Source organism: Pteropus medius, unplaced genomic scaffold (assembly GCF_902729225.1).
Source record: "Pteropus medius unplaced genomic scaffold, Ma_sr-lr_union100, whole genome shotgun sequence".
NCBI lineage: Eukaryota > Metazoa > Chordata > Mammalia > Chiroptera > Pteropodidae > Pteropus > Pteropus medius.
The window spans coordinates 33382534-33396427 of record NW_024349800.1 but is presented as its reverse complement, the minus strand read 5'-3'; the positions used below and the strand labels follow the sequence as shown (position 1 = coordinate 33396427).

General features: G+C 33.4%; 1 protein-coding gene across 18 annotated transcripts in view; it reads right to left on the bottom strand.

The window, feature by feature from the left end:
• The window catches only part of NRXN1 (neurexin 1), a 1007449-nt gene that overhangs the window by 127674 nt on the left and 865881 nt on the right, over positions 1 to 13894 (bottom strand). The gene's annotated exons all lie outside the window — the stretch shown is intronic.

Below are 13894 nucleotides of genomic sequence, written 5' to 3'. Positions count from 1 at the left end.
CCTTGAATAATGCTTACAAATAGATAAGTGTTTTCTTGATCTATGAAGCACTTAGGAAGAATCTAGGCTGCCAACTCAGTGCTTAATCACATATATTGCAAGAAGTTTTCTATTCCATGAAAATTAACTAACACAGAATTTGAGCTAAGACATTTTGGCAATAGCTCAGATGAAGACTTAAAGGTGAAAGAAACATGGAATGGTAGTAAAGTCCATAAGAAAAGACTGGAGCATTTTGCTAGGGAAGATAATAGATATACATTTTTCTCATATTTAGAATAATTTATAAGTGCTTTCTTATACTAGTGTTATTATACACTATACTTATCAGAATAAGCCCACTATAATACTGGTCACACACTTTTAGAGAAATAGAAAAGAACTGTCACTTAGACTTTATGAATTTGTCCTCAGAAGGTATATATGACTGAAAATATTTCATACATTAGTATTTAATTTAAAATGTAAACATCAAAGTAGAGTCAAATGTAAAGTTTAATAAAAACATTTATATGTATTTCTCTGTATTATATAATCACTAAAATGTTATAAAATAGTATTTTATCCTATGGGAATATATTTTTGGTATACTGATAATTAAAAAAAAAACAAGGATATAAATCCCAAGCCTGTTTGTTTTTAAAAAGTGTGTAGAATTTGTGTTTTTTATGTGTTTGTATACATATATATTCTTGGCTTATATGTGATTGACGTAATAAACATGTTTATGTGCATAATTTGATAAGCAAACAGAAAATATTTTTCAAAAACATACCCTTGGCTGTATGGACTTTTTTGTCAGTCAACACCATTTCAATTCACACTTCACGCCTGATGACTTTTTAATTAGGTGGCTCTTCACACTGTTTTTCATGTTAGATTGTTCCCATCATCAGGAATAATTCATTATTCCTTCAGAGAGCACCCAAATCCAGACCACAAATCACCTCCTGCTCAATTACTACTTCAGTATATTAACAGACCTCTCTGCATCTTCTTAGCATTAAATTTCACTGATGCTCCACATGTCAGTCAATATTTAATCATGACACTTGTCTATAATAACCCTTTCCATTGCCTTCAGGGTGAAATATCAAACCCCAAATGAGCTTCTACAATTGGGAATCTTCCTACCTCCCCTGCCCCATCTCATAGCTCAACTCTTCTATCTTGATGAGAATTCTTTCAATTCTTCTAAAGCTCTCCTTTTTCCTCTGGGCTTTAATATGTGTAGCTTCCATTATTTGAAATACTCATTCTCACTTGCATTCCCATTCTCATCGTGCCTTAGTCAAACATGGCTCCTTGATGAAATCTTCTTGGCAGGAGCATTATTTCCCCAGGAGGTCTTCCCTGATGTCCCCAAGTTAGATTAGGATGCCTGAATATATGCTTTCCTAGCACCCTTTGGAAACAAGCACTGGCCTTGTTATTGCATACTCAATAAATATATTCCCTTTAAACCATAAAGTTCTATGAAGTCAGGTATTGTATACAGTGTTTATTGCATTCTCAGTGCTTGCACAATACTTATCACATAACCTTCTATGAAATATCTGTGGAATAAAGTAATAAAGAAAATCTTGTTTTTAATTCTGATAGCTTTTTTGGTACCATCATCTCATACTTACAGCTTAACATTCATAAAGGAAAAAAAGCAAATGCTTCTGCCCAGAGAATAGACCATATGTGGCTAAACTTCCCTCAGTACTGTACAAAGGAAGCATCACATATTTAAATTATAATTTTATTTCTTTAATGATTGTCATTGATTTGAGCATTCAGTCAGCTCATTATTTGCTAAGTAATAACTGTCCCATGACACGAAATAGGTAATCATAGTTATTATTAGTAATGGAAATAGAGGAAAAAGTCTAAATAAAACAGGTGGAAAAAAATGAAAGTTTCATATATTTTTTGAATGACTTTTAAAAAGTACATAAAAACACATGGGTATATATATATATGTGTGTATACATACACACACTAACACACATATATACACTTTTCCCTCATACCTTTGATTAGTACTCACACAGCAATTAATGACTGATATGACATGATTTAAGTTAACAACAACTCTTGAAGATCTTTGATGAATCTGGGTTTAAATAAGACATGAAATATACATTCCTAATAAATAACAAAGAGGTATTCTAACACTACCACCAAAGAGGAAATAGAGTAGGCAGCAGAGATAGGTGTAAAAAGACGTGATCATTTTTAACAAAGGAAGTCACATGAATTCGGTTAAACAATTCCATAATCCATGAATGTCAGGCGCCTTCTAGTTCAGAAACCATTTTTTTTTTTTAACTGAAAGATGTTATTTTAAGATCAAAGGACAGACTTTATTCTTTGTTGGGTTAATGAATGGGAAATCAGATGGTGCTTACTTCAACGCAATGTATGTTGACTTTTTTCCTCCAAATTCTTTGTCCTTCTACTAGAATAAAAACTAATGACTCTTCTTGTGATAATATTATATATAAATACACTGTCAACTCCATGAAGTCACATCTAAGTAGAGTATAGTGACAATATCTTTTTAACAGATGATTCCAAACTGCTCTACTATTGGGTATGAAATAGGTCATATTTTTTAGGTTTCCCAGAAATGAACCTAGATTTTGCCTCCGCTTCATGATTTTCATTAACAAGCTGCATATGGAAAGAAGTAATTGAGGTTTATAGTTTAAGAATTTGCTCAAAATGTACTTATTCTTTACAAATTGTAAAATATCCAGTAACTTTGTATGATTTTGTTCATTTCATTTAATTACATCCATAGTTTGCTAAACATCTAAACTTTATACACAATAAAACCCACTTGACTGGGAAAGGCCAAAGATAAATACAATTTCCTATCACTTTTTATTTTCTTTGGAAAGGGTTAGGCTCTAATACAAAACATACTGGGATATAAAAACATTACATAAAGCTTTCATGGATGGTCAAAGGAAGTAGACTAAGACTTATAGATAGGAGAGATTAAAAACAAGTGGGATGTATATGAAAATTTAATTCAAACAAAAGGTGAATCTTTGGGAGAAGTTATTTTCATCTCTAAGTTTCCGAAATCGGAAATAAGGATAAAGCAATAATGACCTACTTATAAAAGACCTGTTAATTTTGAAATTATTACAAGGTTCCAACAAGAATTTCAACCTCTTAGAAAGCATACAAATCAACTAGAGCAATCTACTGAGAACATTAATTAGATTTATCAAAACAGAGCCTCTCACTAAATAGTTAAAAGATAATTTAGGTTCATACTTCCTTTACTTTAATAAATGTGGGATCAGGTTTTTCTTTAGATTTCTTTTTTCTCCAGTTAATTTTATTTGTGTTAAATACTTTGTTACCTCCACAAAAATGTCACCAATGACATACATGTCTGTTGAGTGATTTTAAAGCAAAGTAACAGTTTGTAAAATTTGGGTTTAGTTTTCTTTTGAAGGCTGAAAGATTCGGTATTTTTGACGAGGCAGGCCCCCTGTAGTAACACCATCACAACCAAATGATAGGTGCAAGCTCTAATTGAAGTAGTCATTTAGGTATAAGGTACTAAATGTAGTGAATATTTCAAACAAGGTTTCAGAGATGAAGAATAAAAAAAATAATCTGATCATTCAGACTTATAGTATAACATTTTTTATTTTTGTTGAATCCCAGATAGTTTAATTTTCTACCTAACTAATAATATTTGGTCACACTATAGTATATTAATTTTGTATGAACCAGTAGACTTAAAGGAAATAAGAGTAATTTCAAAGAGTCAAGGTAAACAGGAAGGAGTAATAAAACTCAAATCCTTCACTTGTAGTTAAATTTCATGGTGAAACTCAGAAAACAAAGGGAAATAAAATTATAATCATATTTTTAAGACTTGATCAGTAGAGACAAGCTATATGAACTTAGCTGACAAATAGTTATTCTCTCATTTTCATAGATCTTCAATCCTGATGTGTAATTTCTCCTCAGAAATAAAAGTCTCAGTTTTCTATATGACACAGTAATACCCTTAGAAAAAAATAAGGAAAAGTAATGCTATAAACCAACATTTTCCCAGAATAATATGAATGTAAAAACAAAAATATTTGTCTTGAGGAAGGCTTATTTCCAATTTATAATATTGGGGAAAGCAACACGAAAGGATTCTGAAAAGCTCTATATACTTCCAGAAAGGATTCTAGAAGTCTGTTTTTAGAATTTTTGCTTTTAAATGGAAATATGGCATTTGGATGTGCCTAGGTACATAACATAGTAAAAGTTTAACATAGTTTTGTAAAATTACCCTAGTTTTAAAAGCAGCATTATCACATAATTTCCAACTAAATGCTTTATGTATGATTGTTATACAAACCATAAAATACATTAATATCTAACTTGGCGAGTGATGTTCCAAATAAATGGCTTTTGAACACCGCCGACACTCTTCAAGGAACTAAGTTGTAAAAAATATAGCTATTCTAATGAAAATATTCATCTTTTGTATTACATTATTTGCCATATCATTAAGATGTATGTGTAACAAATATATACATTTATTTAGCTCCTGCCTACTTCTCCAGTTTCATCGTGAACTACTTATTTCTAATTCTTTAAATTCTAATCACTCTGGATTTCTTTCAATTCCTTTAATCAAGCCAATCCTCTTTGAAGATGCTATTCTCATTGCCTTACAAATTCTTGCATCTCTCTGTACTCCTCAACACTCTGGTCCCCACACATGCGCGCGCACACACACACGTGTCTGGGACTGGACAACTTATTTCTCCTTTAAATATTAGCTCATATGTTTCTCAAGGAAGGATTTCCTGTGCCCCCTACCTCTGTACCACATTAGCCTAAAGCCTTCCATTATGCATTCTTATAACACCTAGTAGCAGTTTCTATAATCATGACAAAATAATTTCATGTAATTGATCCTAGATTATAGTTTCCTTTGCAAGCAGCAGCCACATCATCCAGTCCACACGTTCACTGGTTTATATATATAAAATAAAATATAAAACCCCAAGAAAATAGAAAAATAATATATTGAGTGGCTTTTATGTTTTATGTATTGTTGCTACTTGCTTTAGTCCTCATATTGATCCCAGACCACAAGTATCTTTTATTTTATAGATGGAAAAAAAATGAGGCTCAAGGAGATAATATAACTAGTGCTGTGCTGTGCCATGCATAATAGAGGAACTATTTGAAACCAAAAATATTTGATTCAGAGCTGTTCCATGGAGTCATAAAAGCCCAACATCTTCCTTTTAATACTTATGGCACTCTTCTGTATGATGAAAAATGTCATGGTCTTGTCTATAAAGGTACTGCCTTATAAAGTTTGGGGTAAGACTGCTGTCTTGGCCACACAAAATCAATAACCTTCCCCACATCATTGGGAATTCATCAGGAGGATATTTTTATCATCTCTATTTTATAGATCAAGATAGTGAAGTAGAAGTAAGTAAAGTGATCAAAGTCTACTACAGTTGAGGTCTCACGGAGGAGCAGTATTTCATGTTCTTCCTTTAATAACCAAGCCCTGCCATGAACAGCCACTTGAGACATAAGATATTCCAGGCATTCCTTGACTTTATCTCTGACCTATAAGACAAGCTTCAAGCATAATAATCTGCCAAGTTCACAGCCTTTTTGATACTGACCCTCTCCAGAGACAAGTTGGAAAAGGAGAGAGGGTCCTAGTCATGAGTCAAAAGACTACTGCACTTCATTTTGCTTGGACTTCACATTCCCTTTTTTCTTCCTTGTCCATCTCTTATCTCTGTTTTTCCCTTTATACATCTCCAAAAATCCATTTTTTTTATGCCACTCATTGAAAACTCAAAGAGTGCATACACATCTACCCTTCCTGGATATATCTCATGTCCCCAAAAGTCTTCACCTTTGTTTTCTAGTTCTAATACTTAAATTCCTTGTTTCTTTAGTATATCTTAGCTGAAACATTAGGAAAGCAATCTGACTCAATGAAGTCAATACATAAGCAATGACTTTTACCCTGAAAGCACTGTGTCAAGCATACATCAATACATCGCATAGATTCCACTGTGGAAGAGCTTACACTTTGGGGAGTAAAGGGACAAAGTGAGGAAAGTCAAATGGAAGTTTAAGATAATAAATAACTTGGCATAAGCATACAATTAACCACCATTTAAATTATAGTTCACACAGAAGTTCAGAAAGGATAGTGGATTAGAAAAGACAAAGAAGATATGATAGAACACAAAGGATTTTACCCAGCTCACAATCTAAATTTTATTGAAATAATAACTAGGTGAAAATGTACTATAATGTGGAGATTAATCCCCAAAATGTTGATAATTACTCTAATTTCATAAAGCTATACACCCCTGCCTCTAATTTCTAAATAAATATATTTTCTAATAGGATATATTTAGCCTCCAACTAACTGCAAATATTAATAAAAATGGTTAAAATATTTATGCCATGCAAAGTGAAACATGTAATATAATGCTAAAACTACTAAACAGAACATGATGCAAGTTGGCAAGAATTTGAGGACAATACGTGGAAATGAAAATACTTAATTCAATATTATTAATGCTATATTTATCGATATTTCAATTTTGCTTGTGCCCTTTTTTTTTTTAACAAAAGCAATTTTTACACATTAAATGTAGTATCTTAATGCAATGCTATAGCAAGACTCAAATGAGTCAGCCATTTAACTTACAAAGTTGGAGAGAGCACAGACTGCTCAAGTAAGGCAATGCTCTGAATAAGGCTTCAGATGACACCCCAGCTCCTTATGCAAAAGAGCAGGACTTTGTGTCCAGGTAAACAACATATTCCTGTGAGATTGCTGTGATGCTAGGAATGTCTACTACAGAGTTCAACAGTGCTTTGGGGAAGAAATTAGAATCTTGGTGCATTTCTAACTGGCTTAAGAAATTTCTTCCTTTATGCCCCTCTATTATGTAGAACTACATTAAGACATAGTCCTTAATAAAAATCTAGAACTAAATATAAGTGCCTATGAGCTACTTATATTTAAAATTTTTATTTTGGATATTGTTCCATCGAATTAGTTAGAAATAAAGGTAACTGTAAACTTTGGCTTTCATTGCCTGTGTGGAATAAATAGTGATTTACACATTCTTCTCTAAGCATTTTTTATGCTGTTGTGTTCCTAATTCAAAGAGACTGGAATACCATATCAAAAAACAGCAGCAAGAAATAAAAAGCAACAAGGACAAGCAGATAGCAAAATATAGAAGTGCTCTGATAAATTAAAGGTCATACTCTGTTGTCACGCATACTAAAGAGTTCTTTGTGCTAGCTGTGTAGCTTTTAAGACAGAAGAATGGTTTAACAGCTGCAAAAACAGACGGGGCCACTGATAGACATCACTCAATAGCGAGAATGAAAAAAATGAAATGTAAGAGCAGCCCCACATTACCTTACAAATGACATTTTGCCATTTTCTCAGATATGAGAATCTTAAGCATTTAAATCATAATGTCATAACATTTAAGCTTATTCACCCTAATAAAAACTTACATATATAGTCTCTAAGGCTTTTCCAGTTCTTGATTTCTGAAAATCAGAGAATTATACTGTATAGCTGGATTTTTCTATCTCATCACACCAATCTTGACTTTTAATTTATTCTAAATATTTAGGCTGGTCTATGGAAAAGGAAACAAGTAAATGTCTCATATACAGTCTGATATGGCTTGACCATGGTACTGAAAAAGTTCCTTATTCTCTGGTGAAGAAAAATAAGTTTGATGACTATTGCATTCTAACCTTATTTTCAATGTACTTCAATCTCTCTCTTCCACTCATAACAGGAATGTGGGAAGATATTTTTTCAACTACAAAGCTGGAGTCTGTCAACCACACACAAATTATTTAAGATTAAATAATTTGTGCACTGGACAGGCTGAGATACAGCTGTTGTATCATTGCTAGTCTTCCTCAACTGTATAAAATATAAAAGCTCTGAAATAAAATAACTATTTTTCTTTTGTAGACAAATGAAATACTATGGATTTGAACTTAAAACCCTAAAATAACTCTCCTCTCCCCCCAAAATTTTATTTTCTATGTCAGCAATTATGTCTTAGAAGTACCCATGTGCTTAGATTCATTGTGAAAAGAGACATTATTGGTTAAGAAACTGGGCTCTTATTCTTGGGTTCAAATCATGGCTTCACAATGTGTAACACTGGGGCATGTGCATAACATCTCTGAACCTAAGCTTTCTCATCTGTGAAATAGATATTTGTAAGAATAAGTGATTTAATAAATGTAAATTTCTTTAAATGGTGGCTGGCACATAGTAAGCACTCAGTAAATATCAGCTATTATACTTTAATTGTATCATTATTTATTATCTAGTATAATTTGCCTAATATGACCTATCTAGGAATATACAGAACACAGAAATTATTTCTCACCTATATGAATATAGGAAAGTAGGTGTGAAGAACAGTGAAAAATAAATCTATTTTTCTTTCTCAGGACAAATAAAGGCCAGGAAACCAGACTTATCATAAGTGATATCCAGACCCCCATAGGTGTATTATCAAAATCACTGCATTTTCTCTCAAGCAATGTTGGAATCATTCTCAGAGGTTTATGTATGGCTACTTACTTGTAAGCCAATGGGAACGACTGAAAGGAGGTCATTAAGTTGAGGATACCATACAAAAGAAAAAGCCAAAGGCACCTGCCATAAGAGCAAATGGAATTCAGGGGACCACCATCTGTTCTGTGCAGCAGCATGGTGACAAAGATTCTCCAGAAATAAGAATACTTTAGATATCACTGTCTCAAAATGACATTTTAATCTGTGTATTAATGCTTAAAGAGATGCACTTCAAATAGCATGTCTTAAATCCTTTTTTTCCCTCATAATGCTTAAGGCAAATAAGGGTCACAGAAACTAAACAGAAATGGATACTGCATGGCTTAAAGCTAGGCAATCCCATTATTTGTAAAATGAGCTTGGTGGTCTGTATGGCCTCTAAGGTGGCCTCCGATGCTAATGACTCATGGTCCCAAGTTTAAGGTAGGGTTGTCAAGAAGGCATGCATTAGGCCATCTTGTTAGTAAATGCTGTGTATGAGATTTAAGGAAGGAATTGATTTTAGAGGCATTATAAACAAAATATCATCACTGTTTCTAACTGCAAATATCTTTAAAAGGCAGTGAAATCTTTGACATAGCATCTTCTTTTTTTCCTCTCCTTCTTTAAAAAATAAAACTATGTCACAGTGCTTTGACAAATTTATGAAGACTTTCAGTCACTATCTGTGGAGACCTTTATAATTAAGCCATTACATTTTTCTGATATGTTTTAATGTTGCAAGCTTGTCTTCTTTCTTCTTTCAACCATACAGACAGACACTCTTCTCACCATGTAGACATTTCTCTGGCTTCTCTCTACCCTCCCACTTCTCTGACAGCCATTACAGTGGAGTAAGGCAGGCAAAGGTTAGATTTTAGGAGATTTCAATCTTATAAAAAAAGTAGTTAAGAGGATGAGGGAGCACATTATGACACTCAAGAAGAGAAGAGATTTGTCTCCTTTTCATTTTAAATTCTTAGCACTAGAGAGAGAAGAGTGGACAATTTCAAGAGAGAATAAGTATTTCTTCAAATCAATGACTGCTCTTTGCAAACCCTTTTTGTCCATAATTGATCTAAGTAAAACCTTTCCTTGAGTCTCTCAAACATCTATGTTTTAGGGAACTGCACTTTGGGGGTTATTTCTGGTTCAAGAGATATACGCATGACAGTTCCCATCTAATCAAGTCTGACAAGAACAGACTTGAACACCTGTAGATAGCCCAAATGTAACTCCTAGCCAGGTAGAGATGACCAATTAAGATCCAGACATCCTAAAGAATGAAGTAGGTAAAGAGGAGACATAGTTCATTATATCTCTCAGGCTAAGACTACGAATTTCTCTACTGCCATCAGTATTTCCCCCTTAAACATAAGCCACCTGTGATTTCTAGTGGATCCCTAAATACAGAACAGAATGAAGAGCAAAACTACAAATATGTCCTACGAAGTTTAAACTGATGCTCCATCAGTCAGCACAACTGGAACTGATCCACTCACGCGTTCTTCTCTGTCATTTTTATAACCCAGTACATCTATAGTCAGGCTGTGTCATTTTCAAGTAGAGAGCTAAACTAATTGGGGGATACAACTCTGGCCTAATTAACACTTTGTTTAAATTTTTTCCTGAAGTCTCGAAATCCAATTGGTCTGTGATAATTTAGTGAGCATAAAGAATTTGTTTATAAACTCCATGCAATACTCTTCAAATAGTTCAAGACACGTTATGGGCTGAATTGTATTCCCTTGAAATTCATATCATGAAGGAAGCTCCAACCCCCAGTACTTCAGAATATGAATGTATTTGGAGATAAGTCCTTTCTTTAAAGAGATGATTAAGTTAAAATGACTCCCTTAAGGTGGACCCTAATCCAATCTAACTGTTGTTCTTACAAGAATAGGTAACAAGAATTGGACACAGAAAAAGATAGCAGGGGTTAAGTACACATAGACAAAAAATCTATGTGAAAACTCAGAGAGAAGGTGGCCATCTGCAAGCCAATGAGACAGGCCTCAGAAGAAACCGGCGCTGCTGAGACCTTGACCTTGGATTTCTAGTCTTTAGAACTGTAAAAAAAACAAAAAATCCTGTTGTTTAAGCCACCCAGTCTGTGATATTTTGTTATAGCAGCCCTAGAAAACCAATATAGAGATGAGTTAAAAGTGGTTAAAATCATATGTTATTGGCTTATTCACAGATCTTTGATATTAAGCGGATATAGCATTTTGTTGCTAATTGCCAAAACGTCTAGGAATGAGTACTTTTGTTTTTTTTTTGTTTTAATAAACTATTATGTTAATGTCAAAACTGTGCTAATTTTAATCATTAATTTTGGTTAAAAATTATGTTCTGTCTTTTTCTAGATTCGTTGCAAGTCATAATATCTACATAATTCTGATAGCACAGTTATATAATAAACTTTACCAACTTACATTTTGCATTATTTAAGTTATAATAATAAAATTGATTTAGGCATGAAATACGGATATTTCAGAATAGTTCCGTTATGTCTATAGAACAACTTTTGTAACAGGAACTATGTTATCTTTAAAATTATTAAATAAAATTTCTTAAACTAAAAACAATTATGTGATACTACACCATTTTACTTTGTGGCATCCTGTGGCTTCATTAACACAGATGACTGCAGTACTATGAAAAATTTAGTGTTAGTATCAGATTTCTAATTTATTTTAAAAAGTTATCATGCAAAAAGCCAAGTATATAAAAAAAATCCCAACTTATATTAATGGTTAAATAAGGTAAAATTCTCTTATACTAATGTTTGCTTTAATTTAGAAACTATTGTGAGATCACAAAAAGTTCATTCTGCCCACTTCCAAAACTCCAAAAATAAATTCTAAGTCTTGAAGGATAAGCGTATGTTATTCACACAAATATCTATTTTAGAATCTGTCCAAGAAGTCTTTTTAAATAAAAATGATTCTGTGAGACTGTAATTAGATTTTTTCTGGGGGGGGGGCGGGCGCTTGCTAGAGTCATGTCAATAACAAAATAAAATAGCAACTTCACTGTTAACTTGAATATTTATCATCTACTAAAAACTGGATGAGTGTCTTACTCTGTTTTCTTTCTCTTTTGGTACTTATTGCCGAGGAATGATGTCAATTCCAAGCCCAGCTTCAATAAGGGGTACCTCTGCGAAGCCACCCTGAGTAGAGGTGAAAGTCTCCACACTGAGAGCCCAGGAACACTGGAGGGCCTGGCAAATGGATGACTGCACCAATTTGGGCTAAAATAGAAAGACTTGAGCTTTACATGAATGTAATCATCCAAAGGTCCCTTATATTTCACGAGAAATTGGACAGCAATTTACCATTTCCATGTATTGAGCCAGACTTCGATATGTTTTGGTCTGCCTTTTGCTTGGGGAAATGCTTGGTAGAAGAGATTGGGAAAGCTTTGTCTTTGCCCTTGGCTTCTTTTCTCTTCTAATGTTCCTGGGGACTGCACCTTCAGGGAGAGCCCGGCCTTCACTCTCAACACCAGTGCCTTTCTACCTCCACTTCCCATACTGTAGTCTGAAAAAAACCTGGACTGCTATATCACTCCTACCTTAGCTTTGTACCTTAATCTCTACACTTTAGCCGGAGCGGTTAAATAAGGTGTTTTCTTCAAAACATTGTAAGCTCCATGAGAGCAACAATGGTCTGCTTTTGATCACCACTATTTGCCCCAAATAGTGCCAGGCACAAAGAAATATTTTTGAATGAATTACTGAATAAATAAATGAAATGTCTTAGGTAGTTGTCTCTTCTACTATCTTTTCTCTTTTGCCTTACCATACTGAATCTCTTTATTCTGAAATCTTTATCAGGCCTATCTCATGCTTCCAGCTTCTTCTCCATGATCCAGACTTACTGAGTCTATCTTCCATTCCCTCCCAACCCTTCTTTTTGCAGCTGAAAAAAGGTAGCCACAGTGTTGGTGGCTTTTCTCAACAATACATCAGGAAAACAAAACCATTCCACAGAAAAATTTATATATGGAGTCAATTCCCTTTACAAAATTTGATAACAATGATTCTCTGCTAGTTGTAGAGATATACAATTCTAGTTTGGATAGGAAAGCTGGGAATCACAAAAGTCACAGACTACTAACCTTTTTTAGGAAGTCCTAGGGCATTCTAAATAGAAACATCACATATAAACTCTTACACATAAGTGAGTGTACTGTAAGTTTAACATTTCAATCGAGAAATCGGCAAACATAAAGAAAAGTGTATACTGTAATAACTTTGTATTTAATGGAGTTTGTGCCAGAAGAGGACTATGCAATATAGGTTTTTGTTTGTTTTTCTTTAGCTGGCAATGTGGTACTAAAAAGAACTCTGACCTGGAAAAGCATGGGTAGAGTCCCAGGCCTGACATTAATTACATGTACAATCATAGATACTTATTTGGCTAGTCTTTAAAACAAACAAACAAACAAAAAAAGATTCTAGGTTGCCACATTTTTTAATTTGATGACTAAGATATTTTATCTAATAGCTAAGCTAAGAGATCACAATATAGCATAGCATCAGAATAGTCAACTCTTTAACACTTTACATTAACACATAATGTAGGTGAAAATTATAGTACATGTAGCACAGATGTTATATTTCTAACCAAAAATAGTTTCCTTTTAATATATCCAAGAGAGTTTCCAGTTTAAAATTTGTGAAATCTTGATTTCCTAAATATTTAAACTATAAGACTATTAAGATTTATGGATAGAGATAATCAAGCCTATTTGCTTTTGTGGAAGTTAGAAAAGCCCTAGTTCAAATCTCAGTAATGCACTCAAGGGTGTGTTACTGAATCTTTCCAAGATGTGTCACAGCTGTATAATGGGGATGCCTTATGAGATTGTTTTTAAGAATGTAATGTGTGTAAATGACCTGCGAAAGTATCTGGTACATAATCAGTGTTAAATATATGATGGCTACTACTGTTTTCATAGATTACACAGAATCATAGACCTGTAGAAATGAAAAAGACTTTAGCTAGAATCTGGTCCAATTCTCAACCAATGCAGGATGGGTTTGACTGCCTTGATAGATTGGTCTCTTGAGCTCTACAGAATTAGCGGAGAGTCAGAAAGTTACCACAGCTCATTAAGAGTTGAAGTAAATTATCTCGTAAACTAGTCTTGTTACTGTTATTTCCTTTTTAAAGGAAATAAAAAACTAAAGAAAAAACATTACACATTATGGCAAATACAATGGACCCTCTAGTTTTGATTTGTTTTGGTTTGACTAAACACTGAAATATTCTA